Source organism: Kogia breviceps, chromosome 14 (genome assembly GCF_026419965.1).
Source record: "Kogia breviceps isolate mKogBre1 chromosome 14, mKogBre1 haplotype 1, whole genome shotgun sequence".
In the NCBI taxonomy this organism is placed as follows: domain Eukaryota; kingdom Metazoa; phylum Chordata; class Mammalia; order Artiodactyla; family Physeteridae; genus Kogia; species Kogia breviceps.
The window spans coordinates 18,489,142-18,508,036 of NC_081323.1; the positions used below are offsets into that span (position 1 = coordinate 18,489,142).

Genomic DNA, 18,895 nt, shown 5'->3' on the forward strand with positions numbered 1-18,895 from the left:
TTTTCTCAGTCTCTTTCTTTTTCTCTCCTTCTTCTGGGACCCCTGTAATTCGAATTTTGGTGTGTTTAATGTTGTCCCAGAGGTCTCTGAGACTGTCCTCAATTCTTTTAATTCTTTTCTCTTTATTTTGCTCTGTGATAGTTTTTTCTACTATTTTATCTTCCAGGTCACTTATCCATTCTTCTCCCTCAGTTATTCTGCTATTGATTCCTTCTAGAGAATTTTAAATTTCATTTATTGTGTTGTTCATCATTGTTTGTTTGCTCTTTAGTTCTTCTAGGTCCTTGTAAACGTTTCTTGTATTTTCTCCATTCTATTTCCAAGATTTTGCATCTCTTTACTATCATTACTCTGAATTCTTTTTCAGGTAGACTGCATATTTCCTCTTCTTTTGTTTGGTCTGGTGGGTTCTTACCTTGCTTCTTCATCTGCTGTGTGTTTCTCTATCTACTCATTTTGCTTAACTTACTGTGTTTGGGGTTTCCTTTTCGCAGGCTGCAGGTTTGTAGTTCCCGTTGTTTTTCATGTCTTCCCCCAGTGGGTAAGGTTGGTTCAGTGGCTTGTGTAGATTTTCTGGTGGAGGGGACTGGTGCCTGTGTTCTGGTGGATGAGACTGGATCTTGTCTTTCTGATGTGCAGGACTGTGTCCGGTGGTGTGTTTTGGGGTGTCTGTGGCCTTATTCTGATTTTAGGCAGCCTCTTTGCTGCTAATGGGTGGGGTTGTGTTCCTGTCTTGCTAGTTGTTTGGCATAGGGTTTCCAACACTGTAGCTGGCTGGTCGTTGAGTGGAGCTGGGTCTTAGCATTGAGATGGAGATCTCTGGGAGAGCTTTTGCTGTTTGATATTACGTGGAGCCAGGAGGTCTCTGGTGGACCAATGTCCTGAACTCGGCTCTCCCACCTCAGAGGCACAGGCCTGACACCCTGCTGGAGCACCTAGACCCTGTCAGCCACACGGCTCCACACTCCGGAAGCCCACACTCCAGAGGCCCTCTTTTCGATGTGCTTCCTCTCCCCGCTGCAGAGTTCCTAACTAAATGACATTATTAAGAAAGTGGAAAGACAGTCTACAGAATGGGAGAAAATATGCAAATCTGAGAAGGGGGCCTAGTATCTATAATACATTAAAAAAAAAAGACCTCTAACAACCCAACAACAAAAAGAAAAACAACCCACTTAAAATATGGGCAAAGATTTCATTGGACATTTATCCAAAGAAGATATACAAATGGCTAACAATTATATGAAAAGATGTGCAACGTCATTGGTCATTAAGGAAATGCAAATCAGCCATAATGAGATACTACTTCACACCCACAAGGATGGCTATAATTTAAAAACATCCCAAATAGAAAATATGAAGTGTTGGTGAGGATGTTGGACCCTTGTGCTTTGCTGGCGAGAATGTAAAATTGTGTAGCCACCATGGAGAACAGTTTTATAGTTCTTCAGAAAGTTAAATATAGACTTACCATATGACCCAGCAGTTTCACCTCTGGGTGCATACCCCAAATAATTGAAGACAGGTATTCAAACAAGTACTTGTACACAGATGTTCCTAGCAGCACTACTCACAGTAGCCAAAAGGTAGGAACAACCCAGATGTCCATCAGTGGGTGAATGGGTGAACAAAATGTGATTTATCCATACAATGGAATATTTTTTAGCCATAAAAAGGAGTAAAGTACTGATGCAGCTATAATGTGGGAGTGCCTCAAAACACCATGCTAAGTGAAAGAAGGCAGACGCAAAAGGTCACATATTGTGTGATTACATTTATGTGAAATATCCGGAATAGATAAATTCATTGAGACAAAGAGCATATTAGTGGTTGCCAGGGGCTGGAGCAGGGGGAATGGTAGTGACTGCTTTATGAGTACAACATTTCATTTGGGGATGACTAAAATGTTTTGGAACTAGATACAGGTGAGGGTTGTACAGCATTGTGAATATACTAAATGCCATTGAATTGTACACATTAAAATGGTGAATTTTATGTTGTGTGAATTTTCCCTCAAACTAAAAAAATTACATCATATAGTTTTTGTGATCTCATAAATAACTGTGGCTTTGCTGTCATAGTTACCTTGTGACTGTTGGAATCCATGTGCTTTGTAGCATTAGTACATTGGGAAAGTTCTTTCCAGCTGTGGGCAAGAAAACATGAAGACAGATGATCCCTAGTGGGTTTCTTCATAGAATAACAGTTAAGGAATATAGCCTTTTCTTTTTTACTTGTGGAAGCTGTTAAAACTTATACCTTGAGTGGGCCCTTGATTGTTTTAAAATGTGATCTGGACTGATAGGATTTGGTCTCTTCATTTAATTTGAAAGAGCATGTTTAAAATAACTTTATATTATTTGGAGATGGAGCAGCTTTTGGTTTTATGAAAATTAGGAGTAATTTTTAAAGAATGTGAGATATACATATGGAATTGCAGTAAGATTTTTCTGGTGGTTTGCTGTGTTGCACTGCTAGAGACTTCTGTGACACTTTCGAAAGCCATTACGAGTGCTTTTTATTGTAAGTGGAATTGCTGTCAGGAATAAGAAATTTTTTTTTCAGATCAAGCACAACTTGTGCAAAAACCAAAAACCTTAGTTTCTTATTTTAATCTTATACCTGTTTTGTTTTTTGAAGGAGGGACTTTAAGTTAGATTCTGGCTAAAAGATCTGAGCTTGAGAAGAGTGTCTTACTCAGAAAGGTAGAAGTGCTTTGCCAGTGATCATGAAGCTTTTCTTTATGTATGGAGTTGATGCTTCTGCCTCAGGGTCATGCTCCTGCCCCTGTGTTGTATGTGGACTTGTTTCTCAAGCAGATGTTATTTATGCTAGGTGTCTTGCATGCTTCCACCTGGCTCCTCTCATGACCCACAATGTGCCATCCAGGTTAAGGGTTTGCAGACTTGAAGCAAACAAAGCGAAGTGTTTTGTAGTGGATTGAACCCACATCTTTTGGCATCATTAGCATTGGGTCCCAATCAGCTGAACTAGAGAGCAAGGAATAAATGCCTTGCTTGAGTGAGGGATTTGAAATTTTAAAGTTAGAAGGGATCTGGTAAGCATGGCAAAATAACTGTAATAAATGTAATAATCTGAAGTAGTGGGTGAATGTAAACAGCTGAACATCATGATTGCTTCTGATTTCCACAAAATTAGGAAGAGTTCCTTTTTGTGATGTTCACTGGATAATTTTTTAAATTATGAAAAGGTCAGTTTTTTAAGTGGTGGAGAATTTAAAATTTTTAATAAATTATAATTAGGACAGTTTTCCAACAAGAGCTAATTTAGCCATTGAGCTACTACTATATACCATAAGAGCTATAGAAGAACGTGAAATCGGTAGATGAGACTACAGCTTCCTGCAAGATCATGTGTGCCCAGGAACCCCTGCCTGTGAATGGCAGCATATAGTGCATTCCCTTGCACAATTTTCTTAACCTTTCTGTGCTTTAGTCTCCTCCTCTGAGCAATTAGAATAATAGAATCTACCTCATAGGGTTGTTATAAAGGTTGAGTTAGTTAACGTAGTTAAAGCTTTTAGAACAGTGCCTGACACAGAGTAAAAGCTTGACATGTGTATGCTAAAGACATAAGAACGATGGGGAAAGATCACTCGGAGCTGCGCTGGGTCTTTCTTGCGGCGCGCGGCTTCTTTAATCGTGACGCATGGGCTTAGTTGCCCCGTGGCATGTGGGATCTTAGTTCCCTGACCAGGGATCGAACCCACATCCCTTGCACTGGAGGGTGGATTCTTAACCACTGGACCACCAGGGAAGTGTCCAGGGTGCTTTTTTGAGGGGCAAACTTGTTTACATTCAGATACTCATAGTCCCGGCTCTCTCGTGTACCTATGCACCATTTGAAGTTCTGAGACCCTCTGGTATACTCACTTGAGGGCCATTTTACTGGGCATCTCAACCAAATAGAATGCTTTGGGAAAGAAATAAAGAACTCAAAAGCAGTGGTTTTTCAACTGCTTCCCAAGTAATTTTAAGATCATGTGAAGCATTTCTGGTCATTTGTTGAAAACATAGTTACTGTCTCATTCATTCACCAAGAGCTACCATGTGTCTGTCATTGGGTAGAATGGGATGACGTAGGGATAAGGGTCAGAGACAAAAGATGAAGATAACATAGCTCCTTAGCCTGGAACTCAGTCTAGACCATTTTTTGTACCTCTAGAATCCATGTCAGGAAAACCCCAGGGCTTTGAATGGAAGAGCATCAGAAAATAGCACATCCTTAATGGTACTCACACTTGAAGTTGTAAGGCTATGCATCAGTTAATTTTTAAAAGTATTATTTATTTATTTATTTGGTTGTGTCGGGTGTTAGTTGCGGCAGGCGGGCTCCTTAGTTGTGGCTCGTGGGCTCCTTAGTTGTAGCATGTGAACTCTTAGTTGCGGCATGCATGTGGGATCTAGTTCCCTGACCATGGATTGAACCTGGGCCCCCTGCATTGGGAGTGAGGAGTCTTAAGCACTGTGCCACCAGGGAAGTGCCACACATCAGTTAATTTGATCATTTCTGCTAAGCCATCTCAAACTTAGCCAGGAGAGAAAGATGGAAACTCATTGGTGGAAAGAGATTTTAATGAATCATCTTGTTCTGCTCTATCATCAGAGACAATCAAGTTTGCCTTTTTTCCATTGATATTTTTCAGTTACTACTAGCATTTTTAATCATTTAAAATTGCTAGTTTGTATTTTAGTGACCTCTTCTTACTCTCCCCACCCCCTTGGTTTTTCTGTTTGTGTGTAGTTCTGGTGAAAATGAGTTAGGAAAGGAGATTGATGAGATTGGATAACTCAGCATCCTAGAATACACTTTATCTCTTTTCTCATGAAGTGAGGGTTTGTCGCTTCTTTTGCAGGACTGGATACAACTGCAGAAGCAACGAGTGAACCTTTAAAGATGCATATGGGGCTGCACAAAGAGAAGAGAGAAACTGGAGAAACCAAAGAAGTGAGGAAAAGGTATGCTTCCTGGGTAAATAGTACACTTCTGAATTTAGGTTTCTTGCCATATCAATTACCATTACTTTGTCATGCCTAAGTCTTTATGGCTGTATTTAATCTTTGTGTTGCTGTTAAACATTCTTTATTTTCTCCTTCCTTGATTTTTATTGCTGAGCTCTTTGATCAAATGATTCTTTTAATCATTTGGATTAATCTAAAAATATCTGTATTGAATATACAATTTAGGTGACTTCTTAGATCACTTGATAGGAACCTGTTATATCTTAGGTTGACCATTGGGTATTATAAAAGAGTTGTGTGTTGTGTCTCTTGTGATGTGCAGGTTTAGTTCAAGGTCAATTTTTTAGTCTGAGTGCAAAACATACTTCTGCTTTATTAAATGACTGACTTGAAAAACACTGGTTTGAATACCAAATTATCCAAGCCATGTTCTCAGGCTATCTATAGGATGTGTGATAGTGCTCTGTGGAAAATTAATACTAAAGACAAAGCTGGGGCTTCCCTGGTGGCGCAGTGGTTGAGAATCCGCCTGCTGATGCAGGGGACGCGGGTTCGTGCCCCGGTCCGGGAAGATCCCACATGCCGCGGAGCGGCTGGGCCCGTGAGCCATGGCCGCCGAGCCTGCGCGTCCGGAGCCTGTGCTCTGCAACGGGAGAGGCCACAACAGTGAGAGGCCCACGTACCACACACACAAAAATCTAAAAAAAAAAAATTAAAAAAAAAAAAAAAGACAAAGCTGACTGGCCAATAATTAATGTAAATAGGCATAGCCTCCCCTTGATGAACTAGATGTGCCCTAGTAAAGTTATATACTCATATATGTATATACATATACACATATGTATATACATATATGAGTTGGGAACTCAGTTTATTCTGTTACTGAGCCACTCACAGGCTTAGATTTTGAGGGGTTTTGTTGTTAAAGTTTTTTAAATAAAGGAAATTTACTACCTTATTTATCATTATAAAGTTAAGAACCTTAATGAGTAGAACTTTTTGGAAAGAAAGGGGAGGAAATGGAGTCAGGGTCATTGCTGGTATATAATGGAAGTTCTGTGCACAGCAGCCTGACTTGGGTAACTCCATGGCAACATCACTCCCTCCCCACAAGCCTGGGCCACCCAGCCCATGGGAATTTCCTGACAACTGTCACTTGTGGAACTTCCTGTCTCAGGGTGGATTGTGGCAGGCCTACTGTTAGACAGAAGGTATATTCCAGTTTTCTCATTCTTTAACTTTGAGTTGGAAGGTGGAGTAAAAACTATTTAATGGCTTTGTATATCAATCCTGTAAACTAAAAACGGCATAAGGCAAGTTTATTACAAGTGCACTTGTGCACACATTTTCTAGCGCTCACCTTCACAGCGACTCTGCGTCAGTCACGCTGATCTCCTTACGGTTCTTCAGTCAGTCCTGGAATCTTTTCCTCCCAGGTAGCCACGTGGCTCCTGGCCGCCTTCTCCTTCAGGTCTCTGCTGTGGGGGCAAAGTGAATGTGAAGGCCAAAGCCAAATTGGAATCACCAGGAATTTTCTGTGATGTCAGTCTCCCTACCTACCCCTGGCAGCACTGAGCCACCTCGCCTAGCTCCAGCTTCCCTCCTGTCTCCCACTCCACTCTTCCTACCTATCAAATGTGATGTTTTGTTTATTCTACACATCATGCCTTTTCTGTTTCACCTTTAAGGTCTTTTAAAATTAATCTTTCACTTTCAAAGGCACATACCATTTGACTCAGCAATTGCATTTCTAGGAATTGATCTCACATGTAACCTCGCACAGGTATGCAAGTAATCTTGAACCTCCTCAGCCTCTGTTAAATCTTCATGCATGGTTCTGATTTCAGTAGCACTTAGACTGAGACTAATTATCTCTTGCTGCCACTGTTCCATTGTTGCCATGGGTCATGTCTCTGTCCAATAACTTGGGCGGCTGTCTTCCTCTTTGCCTGAACTGCAAGCACAGGAGCTAACTATGTCCCCTTTTGGGCTTCTTCTTTTGCACTCCTGTTGCCTTACAGCAATCTTTCTCTTCCTATTTGCGAATATTACAAATGGTTGTGCGTTGCGTTTTTTAGACACTTAGATAATTACGTATAGAGTAGTGGTATCTCGAGTTAGCTGCACATTAGAATCAACTTAGAAGCATTATAAATTACTAATGCCTTGTCCCACCACCAAAGATGCTGAGGCAGTTTGTCTGGGGTGAGTTGTAAGCATTGGCATTTAAAAAATCTGCCAGGGTGATTTTCACTGTGGTCAAGTTTGAGGACCAGAAATAGTGTTGATTTTTCTATACTGGTGATGACTTTGGTCACTTTAAGCTCATCGTAACCATTTAAGTGATTCCTTTGGGTTTGCAAGTTACAGTGGTGTTATATATATTAAAATTTTTTCCTCTTCCTTTATTGTATTTCTATTTCTTATTCGTTTTCATGTTGCTTTGTTTTGGAAGGCACTTCTGATCCTATATTAATTAACAGTGATGATAAAATGTTGCTTCACTTTGTGCCTGTTTTTAATGACTGCATGTCTCATTTCTTCCTTGAAGTATACTGTTGACATTTGGTTTTAAATAGATACTCTAAAAAGGGTAAGAAAGTATACCTTTATTATTAGTTTTAGAATTTTAAAATTAAGAATATCTGTTGGAGTTTAACAAATGAATATTTGCTATCTGATGACATGACACAATTTAAAATTTTAACCTATTCCTAGATTCTCTTTACTGTTTTTTTTTTTTTAAATTTTTGAGCATAAATTTTAAGTACGCTTCACCTGTAGTTTTCTCTCTTCATTTTCTCTGCCAGTTTTAGAATTGGGTTCATAGAATGAACTAGATAACTTATATCTTTTTTAGATATGTTTTCTATAATATGTTTTGTTTGTTTCTGGAGAGTTTGAAATGATCCACTAATAAACCATCAGAGGCAAGTTGCTTTGGGGGCGGGGGTGTAGTTATTTATTTTTTCAAAGATGTTGGTCTAGTTAAGTATTTTAGAATCTTTGTTTTCTGACAATACTTAAAGCAGTGCTTATCCTCTGTTCTTTTTTTTAATAGTCTATAAATTTCTTGTGTGGTGATTTTGTTATATTTTCTAATTTCACTATTATTTCAGAGCTCTGTTATTTCAAGCAGAATGTTGTCAGATTTTGTCTTCTGTTCAACCAATCTTGAAGATTCTATAACTTATGTGTGAATTTAGCATCTTTAATTTATGATTGCTTTTGCATTTGTTATGTTTTCTGTGTATAATTCTGTGTATAATTTCTTAATTTTTGTATTGCTTAGTTGTCTCTTTCCTGTTACACCTTCTGTTTTATGGAGTGTCCTTTTCTTCTTTTTAACTTTAAGACAAAATTTAGACGTGAACAATTCTCTTAGTGCTAAAAATAACATTTGTTCCCTAAATTTATTTACTATCATCAAAGCAAAAGCAGGAACTTTCCTTTCCTTCCATATAAGGAAACTCAGTTTCTCCCTGTTTTGGCATCCCCTCTTCCTACTTCTCATCTACCCCAGATATTTTTACCCTTCACATTTTACATTTGTTCTGTGAGGTGCACTAATTCTTCTAGGTTTCAGCTTGATACTCATAAGTATTTTGTTATTCTTGATTAAGTTAGTTAACAACTACTGAAGTCTCACTCTGAGCTGGACAGACACTGAGCTAGGTGCAGGAGATACAAAGAGAAAGGTAGCTCTGTCCTTGCCTTCAAGGTCCCTTTCTGGTTGAGGAGGTGGCATGCATGCAAACCCACAATGGCGAAAGATGTGATGTGTCAGGTGTCCTGGAGACACAGGGAGGGAGGGAGGGAGGGAGGGAATGATGTTTGGTGAGTCAGCGAAGGCATTCTGAATGCTGAGTGTTACTGTGCCAGTAGGGCTTTGCAGGATAGAGGATAAAGCGAATGGGCAAAAGTCTGAAGGTACCTAAGTGACTGGAGATGAGACTGGACAAAGGGATGTTGGGGCCAGATTGCGAAGTGCCTCGAGTGCCTGACCAACAAGTTTCGGCTTTCTGCGGCTGCACCAGAAAGGTTTTAAAGCAGGGGAGTACTCTGTTCAAGCCTGTTTTTAGGAAGATAACTCTGGCTGTCATGTGAAGCACGGACTGCAGGGAGGAAGTCAGTTGAGCAGCTGTGGCAGTCATCCAGGTAAGAGATGATGAGAACTTAAACAAGGTGGTAGCAGTGGCGATGGAGAAGATGAGGTGTTTTGAGGTAGAACCTAAAAATACTAATTCCTGACTCAGGTGAGATTGGGATTAGAGGATGACTTAGAGGGTTTTCTTGTTTGTTTGTTTTAGGGAAGGTAATAACAGACGGTGGAAATATCGACTACCTTATGTCATGGGGTGGATGTTGTGGGAGGGGGTCGCAGAGGCTACTTTGGAGAGAGAGCATTTTAGGACTTCCTGAGTTTAAAAAATTGTCAACAGGTGTAGGAAAACATATCTAGGAGTAATTGGAAATATGAGTTAGAAACTCAGTTGAGATGTAGGGGCTGGAGATAAAGGTTGTGAGATATACTTGCTCCAAGGAGGAGGTCAAAGCCATGGAATAGATATAAAGTTCCCCCTGTTAGAGCATGTAGGCAGAAAAAAGGGCTTAGGTTGGTTTCCTGGCCAAGACCAGTCTTTATGTGCAGGAAGTCAAAATGTACTGAGCCCTGTAATACATGTCCTGCACGGGGTGGTGAGAGCTTTTTCAGATGGCTTACTTTATCTTTTTAAAAGCCCTGTGTGTGGAAATTATTACTACCCTACTTTGTGGGCCAGGAAACTAGGGCTCCAAGGCATTGTTGCTAAGCTAGTAAGTGGGATTGCAAACCAGGCCTGAATGCCAAGCTGATGCTGGAGGAAGAGGTAGGGGAGAAGCAGAAAAGAGTGGTGTGGAAGAGATGGTTTCCTACGAGGGGCAGTGGCCACTCACCCAGAGGGTCCAACAGGATAAGGAGAAGGAGAAGCTCAGCCACTAGTTTTCTCAGTTAGAAAATTGATAGTGATCCCACCGTGCTCAGTCCACAGAGTACGGAGGTCAGCTCACACTGGAGTCAGACCAGCTGAGGAAATGCAGACAGCGTTGTTGACCACAGCTCTTGGAGACATCTTGGTGGTAGAGGAATGACAAGAGCATCTGGCCTAGGGGGTTGGCATCATTTTGTTTGTTTAGAGATGACAGTTTGAAGTATTCTGATTCACTCATCTCTTTTCCTTTGAGGTCTTATATTTTAGATCGCCTTGTCTCTGGGTTTCTGTTACTTAAAAAAAAAGAAAAATCAAAAGTAACTGCTGGATTCCCTTTCACATAACCTGCTTGTTTAACTTGTCAACTTGGAGTCCTTTTCTACGCATTGTTTTCAAATGTTTCCAGGCTGTTGTCTTAGTGTCCCACTTTGATTGCTAATTATGTGTGCGATCCTGAGAACCCCTTCTTGTTTCTTCTCTCAGGTCTTTCCATTCTGGAAGTGGTTTTCATCTGTCACGTGAATCTTTTGTTCGGTTCAGCTTCACCTGGAACTTGAATTCATGGACTGTCTCTCTCTTCTAGATGATAATGTGTTCTTGCATTCTCTGACGACAGGAGAGCATAGTGCTAAGTGCCTGCGCTCTGGAACTAGGCTTGCCTGTGTTCAGATTGTGGCTCTACCAGCTACTAGCTGAATGACCTTGAGCAAGTTACTTTTTGTAACTTCTTTGTGCCTCATTTTCCTTATCTGTAAACTGGAGGCAATAATAATACCTCCTAGCAAGGACTGTGATGAGAGTTGAATGAACCAGTGCACGTAACGGGCTTAGAAGGCACAGTGTCCAGTGCGAGTTGAGTGTTCCACCATTGTTAGCTGTTCCTGTTGTTGTTATTGTTCTGGGGGAAAATAGTGGGAGAGGTAATAACCTTTTCCTGATTGTATTTGGGCCACGCAAATAAGTGATAAATTTACAGTCTGTTGGAGCCTCACTTGGTAAACTGGAAATAGGCAAATCCTGGGGATCAGGTAGCCTTTCCGGTCATTAAGGAATTTAGCAGTGAACACTTTGAACCTTTGTCCACATGTGGCATCTGGAGTTGCAGATGTCTACTGTGTGACCTCACCTTCCCCATGGCTGTGTGTTGACTTCCATTAAACACAGACCATAAAATTTTTACCTCTACCTTTCTGAATAGTTCTTCCCCCAAAATATTTAATTTTGCTCATCCCATCAGCAAATAACAGGTGCTGGGCAAACCAGCACACAAATTAAGTAACTTTCCTGAAGTCCGTGGTGGGGCTGGGACTTAATGAATAAGCCCATGGTATCTGACTCCAGTGGTATTAAAAGAGGAAAAGAGGTTCACTGATATCTATATATCTATATCTATATCTACATTTATATAGAGAGTTGCTATTTTAGTTTAGGCTGCTGTAACAAAATAGGGGTGGCTTATAAACAAAAGACATTTTTTTCTCACTGTCCTGGTGGCTGGTTGCCAGCATGGTCGGGTTCTGGTGAGGGCCCTCTTCCGGGTTGCAGATGGCCTTTTTCTTCTTGTAGCCTCGTGTGGTGGAGAGCGGTGAGAGAGCTCTTTAGGGTCCCTTTGATAAGGGCACTAATCCCATTCATGAGGGTTCCACTGTGATGACCTAATTATCTCCCGAAGGCCCCATGTCCTCGTACCATCACATTGGGGGTAAGAATTCCAACATGAATTTGGAGGGAGGGCGACACAAGCGTTTAGTCCATAATAGGTACTAATCTCTAAAGCCATGTTTATGAACATGTCATATTTTCTTTGACAATGAAGATGTGCTATTTTTACAAGTAGAAGAAAAATAAATCTCATTGAACAAACGAAAAAGTAATAACAGAGTGCTTGCATGACAAACATAATAAGGGGAAATACTATCAACTAACCTCTTGGCGTTTTTAAGGAAAGTTAGCGGGCTTGTGAATGAGGGAGCCAGTAATCCTTTAAGAAACCTTTGCCAGAAATTTGCATAGTCTCAAATCAGCTCCTTCAACTTATTTATTATCTATAAAGGAAAGAAAAGATAGTAACTTTATAGTGCAGAAAGCACCTTAGCCAAGAGATCAAGGTCAGCATCACCAGTAATAAGACAAGCAACATCGAGGAACCCCATGATATGATGCACTAAGAAGAACACAACATCATTTGTGTGCCATTTTTGCCAGAAATGCATAACCTCAGTGTAATCATGAGAAAACATCAGGCAAACCCAAATCAAGGGACATTCAACAAAATAACTGATTAATACTTTTGAAAAGCGTCGAGGGCATGAATAACAAGGAAGACTGAGAAGCTGTCACAGATCACAGGAGACTAAGAAATAATGACGAAATACCATGGGGATCCTGGATAGGATCCTGGGACAGAAAAAGGACATTAGTAGAAAAAAACTGGTGTAATATGAATAAGATCTTTGGTTTAGTTAATAGTACTGTGCCAATATTAATGCCCTGGTTCTGTTCAGTTACTATGGTTATGTAAGATTTGGGGAAGCTGGGTCAGGGACATAAGGAAACTCTCTGTACTATTTTTGTAACTTTTCTATAAGTCTAAAATTAGCTCAAAATTTAAAATTTTCTGTTTTTTCTCTATCTCATTTTTCTTTTAAGTAAAAAGCCATCATGGGATAGAGAAACTATTAGATTCTGGGTAGAAACTGTCTTAAGAAGAGGAAAGAAAGCTTAGAGTTATGGTCCCTTCTCCAAGTGGGTAAATGTTAATGATGACCTCTCACAGTGTTGCCTCGAGGCTCATTCCAGATATGTTGGATTTCCTAGACCTTCTTCAAGGGTACAGTAGTAAAAAGCTATGCTGATGGGAAATTTTTCTGAAAATTTTATGAGGCCAAGTAGATAGAAAATTAGACAATGCAAGATAATGCACTTAGGGAAAAAAAAATCCAAACCAGTCTTAAATAGAGCCATGGGTGGTTATCACTTAGTACCCTGGGGTTCTCTGAAGATACTGCTCAGCATTTGCTGCTGAGCCCAAAATGGCCTGAAAATTGGTGCACATCCATGCAGGGATGACCAGATCCAAGTGATCCTCTGGAGGCATGTGGAGATGAAAGTCCCTCTTTGGTCATTAGAGGCCAAATTAAAGCCCTATAAACAGAAAAATCTTAAAAGCGAGGGGTTTATGACTTGTTCAAATGAAGAATGCTGCAAAGGGACACCAGATTGGGAGTCTGCATGGAGCCTGGGAAGGATTTGGAGGGTTGGACTCTGTCAGAGTACATCTTGCTCTGTTCACAGGAGGCGAGATGCCACAGTGGCCTGGGGCAAACATTCTGCTTGCTGCAAAGCTGGGCTTGCTGCGTACGTAGGTTGAAAACCTTCTTAGAAGTTCTAAATTTGTTCCTCAGGCAACCACCTGATTAGGGATTCTGTTTCCCAGGTTCCCTCATGTTAGGAAAGGACAATTCTGGGTAAATTTCAAAAGCAGTGGGGCTCCTGGAAAGCTATACTCCCTCTAAAATGGGGCGGGGGTGGAGTAAGATCTAATGTGTCTCCATTGAGTTTGGTTGGTATTAAACCAATTCTACCCCCACTCAATTAAGAATTTAATAATCTCAGTGAACTAAAACAAATCATATTTCTGAACTTATAAAGCTGGGGACTAAATCATTTACTTATTGAGTTAACAAAGATTTTGTGAGCACCCTTTGCAGGCCAGGCACTGTATTAGGCCCTGAGAACACAGAGGAGCAAGACAGCTGAGCTCCTCACAGAACCCTCAGGCCAGGAGACTGTCCTCTGAGCTGGAGTCAGCCAGCACACCAGCCCACTCAAAGGTGCCTCCGCTAAAAGGACCTGGTCCACACCACGATAAAAGTTTCCCTGTAGATAATCCCGTAACTTTTAAACCTCACTGTGTATGTTATTTTAATTTCCTTCTAATAGTGCTAGAAATAAAAGGTGTTTTCATGGATGGTTCATGTATTTAAATTACATAATTTGGAAGCAGCATTTGCTGCTTTTAATCGTAAAACCTTCCCTGTCCCCTGGCCGTTCCCCTCAGGCTCGGATGCTGAAGACACTTGGGTAAGGCTTAGCGGGTTTGCTCAGTGCCTGCGGCCATCAGAAATGTGTTTACCAAGGCAGAGTGAGCTCTGAGAGGCGCAGCGCAGCCAGCTGGCAGCATCCAAAGGGAGCCAGCCCTTCTCTGCTGCTGCCTGGACTTTTCTCCCTTCCTGAATTTAATCTCTTGGGTCAGATTCCAAACTGAACCTCAAAGCAATGAACCAGTTAGAGTGGTGCTAACTAACTTGATTCCACAACACTGTTAGTAAGCTTTTCCCTGGCCCTCCTTCCAGAGGCTCTGGGCCTTCTTATCCAGTAGAGATGCCGTGAATTGGTAAAATAGTTATTGTAATGAATTTTTAGTTACTTTATATAAAGAGTGCAGTGGATAAATGATTAGCAGTATTTGTTATTTATCAGATAGAAAAATCAAGAATTTTTTTTTTTGGTCAACAATTAATTTTGAAGACTCACCTCTTCTAACCCATGGAATATATGAATAGATGATCAGTTTTTCAAAGTACTTTTGCAGAACAAAGTCCACATTCATCAGCAGAGCTTTCTGCCATCTGATCCCAATCTCTTTCCAGCCTCAAATCTTTTAACCCGCCCCTACCTATCTTTTATTAAGTTCTAGTAGGCTCTCTGTACCATGTATTTTCACATTACCAACCTTTTTCTTCCCCTTCTCTGCCTTCAGGTTCCAGATCATCCAGTGCCACTACCTTGAGGCCTTCCTTGGTCTTTCTTGGTCATTATCATTAGTCTGTTTTTCTGGTATCCCGAGCCCATAGTAGCACGTCCCCTATGGCACACATCACGCACAAGTTTGTGATGCTTCTGTTGACATGGCCTTCTCCTCTCCTGGATAATCAACTCCTTGAGGTGTCAGGGACTTATGCATTCCATTCATCTTCATATTCTCTAAATATCCAGCATAGTGAGTTTGCTCACATTGATTGAGTGCTTATACAATTCCAGCCACTGTCTAAGCATTTTGTATATATTATCATGTTGAATTGTCTTAATAACCCCATGAAAGAGAACACTTATCCCTTTTTCACAGAATAGGAGACTGGGGCACAGAAAGGTTAAGGATTTTGCCCAAAGCTACAAAGTGGTAGAGTTGGAATTTGAACCCAAGCAGTCAGTTAGGGGTCAGGGCTTCTAGCCACTACTTGCTACTAGAATAATACACTATAAAGCCTGGGCTCTTTATGTAATACTGACATAATCATAGCTAGCTTTTGTCGAGCACCAGCTACAGGGCAGGTACTGAGCTTAAGCGTTAAATGTTTATCATCTTAATCCTCACAGAAACCCCATGAGGCACATGTAGTTATTATTCCACAGATGAGGAAATGTATTCAGAGGGTTTGGGGTTAAAGCAACTTGTACTAGGCTATTCTGCGGTGTGTGCCTAGGAAGTGTTTGCAGGTAAATGAACAAATGGATGAGTGGAGATAAGGGAGAGGGTTCGGGAAGAGAACTAATGTGTATTGAGTGCCTTCCATTCTTTTCCATAGCATATGTTTTCCCAACATTTTATTATGAAAAATTTCAAACATACTGCAAAATTGAAAGGATTTTACAGTGGGCAGCCATCCACCCACCACCAGGTTTGACCATTAACATTTTACTCTGTGCTTCCTATTCCTCTGTCCAGCTGTCTGTCCATCCTATTTTTTTATGCATTCCCTCTCAGTGCTTCGGCATGCACATCACTAAGTAGAGGTCATTATTTGTTTATAGTTTTTTTTTCTTTTGAGGTAAGATTGGTACATTTCATTGTAGTTAAATTTTAACTGTACATTTGCTGAGTTTTGACAATGCATACACCTGTGTAACCCAAACTCCTACAAGGGTATCATTATCCAGAAAGTTGCCTCATATCCCTTCCCAGTCAGTGCCCACCCCTACTTCCCAGCAGAGTGTCTACTGTTTTTATGCTGTATTTTTATGTGCTTTTTTTTGTTCCATAAGAATTTAAGGTGACTCACTTAGGTCCATAAAAACATAAAGCATAAAATCATAAACGAGAAGTAGTTTGAAAAAAAGAAACTAAGGTAGGAATGTTAAATGGATCCAAGAGAGCACCTATGATATTCTAGGCACTTTTATAAGTAATATATTACTTAATCCTCATAAGAGGTATGCATACTTATTTCCATTTTATAGATGAAGAGGCTGCAAAGTTATGTGGCTAATAAGTAATAGGGATACTCTTTGACTCCAGAGTCCATGCTTTTTCCACTCTAGCCCCCAAAAAGCAAGACAACAGGCAAATCAAAAGTTTATTTAAAAAGTTAACATGGTCACCAATATGTGCTCAAATATTTGTAAAATTGTGTTACCTCATCATGTGCGTAGTTTAAATATGGGAGATGGCAAAGGCGGAGGCACTGAAATAGTCCTGTAGAGTTTGCAAAGTGCTGTAAAATCAAGGTTGGCTTTGAGTTATCCTGTATGGCCATAGAGATGGGATTCCATGTCCTCAGTAAGAGAAAAAGGAAACTTTTCCAGAATTGGTCATAACAGTGGGAAGTCTTGAAATGGTCCCATTACCTGTTAAATCAACAAGGAAGCATCTTATATGTGAAGGAGCCTTGGTCAGGGATTTCGACTTTGACTTTAAGAGGGTTTGTTTATTCATTGCATTGAGAAAGGGTAAAGGTAATCTTTGGTAAAAGAATTACAAATCTCTGATAGGGAATCTTAGAAATCATTATATCTGCTACCTTCTGCATTCTATGTTGAATCTACTTTATGATAATAGATTGGATATACAAATAAAGGGTAAGGAACAATTGAAGATTACTTTGAGTTTTCTTACTTGAAATGCCAGAAAAAGGATTAGGTCTGTTATAGTAGGAAGCTTATCACTGGGCTCCTGGATAAAATTAGAGAGAGACTTTGAAAAAGAAAGGAAGTCAGGGGTGCTAAACTGATACTGACTAGGCAATATCAAAGAGAAGAATTTCCTCTTCTGTACTGTGGCCTCCAGCGTGGTGGGACGATCCTCATGTTAGGCTCTGTTGGGCTATGAGGACCAAGACATGCTCGTGTGGCCTTGGGTGATGGAGTGAAGAAACATGGGACCCAACTCGGTGGTCAGGCCTGTGGAGACCTACAGCAGTGACTCTGGAGACCACTGGACATGAGGCAGGTTTCTAGCAGTCCTGCTCTGCTGTCCCTATCTGTCAGTTCCCTCCCCCTTCCTACCCCCATCTCCTGGATCCCATGTACAAACCTTGCAGAGAGAACACTTTCTGAGTCTTTAAGGCCTTCTGCCTTGTACCTTTGGTCCTCTGGGGAGCAGGAAAGGGAGAGGCAGCCAACTCACCAGTAGAAAGAGCCACGTTAATGGTGGCTGCCGATGATAAATATTAGTTCTTCCTCCCCAGACAGCAGCAGTTATCTTTTTTTTTTTTTTTTTGATAACTGTATTTTTTAACATCTTTATTGGAGTATAATTGCTTTACAATGGTGTGTTAGTTTCTGCTTCAGAACAAAAGTGAATCAGCTATACATATATCCCCGTATCTCCTCCCTCTTGCATCTCTCTCCCACCCTCCCTATCCCACCCCTCTAGGTGGTCACAGAGCACCGAGCTGATCTCCCTGTGCTATGCGGCTGCTTCCCACTAGCTATCTGTTTTACATTTGGTAGTGTATATATGTCTATACCACTCTCTCACTTCGTCCTAGCTTACCCTTCCCCCTCCCCGTGTCCTCAAGTCCATTCTGTACGTCTGCATCTTTATTCCTGTCCTGCCCCTAGGTTCTTCAGAACGCAGCAGTTATCTTTAATAGACTGCTTTAATTGAAGAGAAGTTTTAAAACATAATGTTGTTTTCTGAGTATAAAAGCCATTCATTCTATGGTAGAAATCTGAAAAATATAAGAAAGCATAATGAAGATAATTGAGATTCTTGCTAGTGGTACCCTAACATGCATCCTTTTGAGGCATTTATTTATAAATTGTTTACACACAGTGTGAAGTCATGCTATATATACATTTTGTGTCTTGTTTTGAAAATATTTACTTATTTAATTATCACGTCTTATAAAATGTAATATTCTAAACATTTTCCTATATCATGAAAATTATTCATAAGCACAATTTAAAAGAGCTATTGATATTCCATCTACTGTATGGACAGCACTCTGTTTTCAGCCTGCTTATCTCATTAAATTTGAAGTTAGTTTTATGTGAACAGCATATAGTTATCCATTCTGACAATTTCTACTTTTTAATTGGTGTATTTAGACCATTTACATTTAAGGTAATTATTTATATATTAGGGTTTTAATCTGCTATTTTATTATTTGTTTTGCTTCCGGTTTCTCTTTTCTTGCCTTTCTCTGTGTGACTTGAACATTTTAAAGGATTTTATCTTACTTGTAATGTTTTTGAGTGTATCTCTTTGTATCATTTTCTTAGTGGTTGCTCTGAGTATTACAAGATACATATTTGACTTATAACAGTCTACTGGTATCAGTGTTTCACCACTTTGAGTAAAATGTGGAAACCTTACTTCCGTCTAGGTCCCTTTAATCCCCATTTCTAAATATAATTATCTTGAGCATCAAGTGGTATTATAATTTTTGTTTCAGTCATTAAATATGATATAAAACTCCTGAGGAGAAGGATAGCCTATTGTATATACTCATTTTCTTTTTCCGTTCCTTATTCCTAACTGATATGCCAATATTTCTTCTTTTATCATTTCCTTTCTCTTTGAAGAACTTCCTTTAGCCATTCTTTAAGGGTAGGTTTTCTAGCTACACATTCTTTCAGTTTTCCTTAGTCTGAGAATGTCTTTTCCCCTCCAATCTTGAGGTATAGTTTCCCCAGATATAGAATTCATGGTTGACAGTT

General features: G+C 40.1%; 1 protein-coding gene across 10 annotated transcripts in view; it reads left to right on the plus strand.

Moving 5' to 3' along the window:
• ZHX3 (zinc fingers and homeoboxes 3) overlaps positions 1 to 18,895 on the plus strand; it is a 139,870-nt gene that overhangs the window by 69,690 nt on the left and 51,285 nt on the right. For 8 of the 10 annotated variants that reach the window (XM_067012081.1, XM_067012082.1, XM_067012086.1 and 5 more), the window contains one exon: positions 4,877 to 4,979. The gene's annotated coding sequence lies outside the window, so the exon portion shown is untranslated. Of the gene's footprint in view, positions 1 to 4,876; positions 4,980 to 8,835; positions 9,141 to 18,895 lie in introns of those variants that run through there. The other 2 variants (XM_067012083.1, XM_067012088.1) reach the window with 1 other exon arrangement.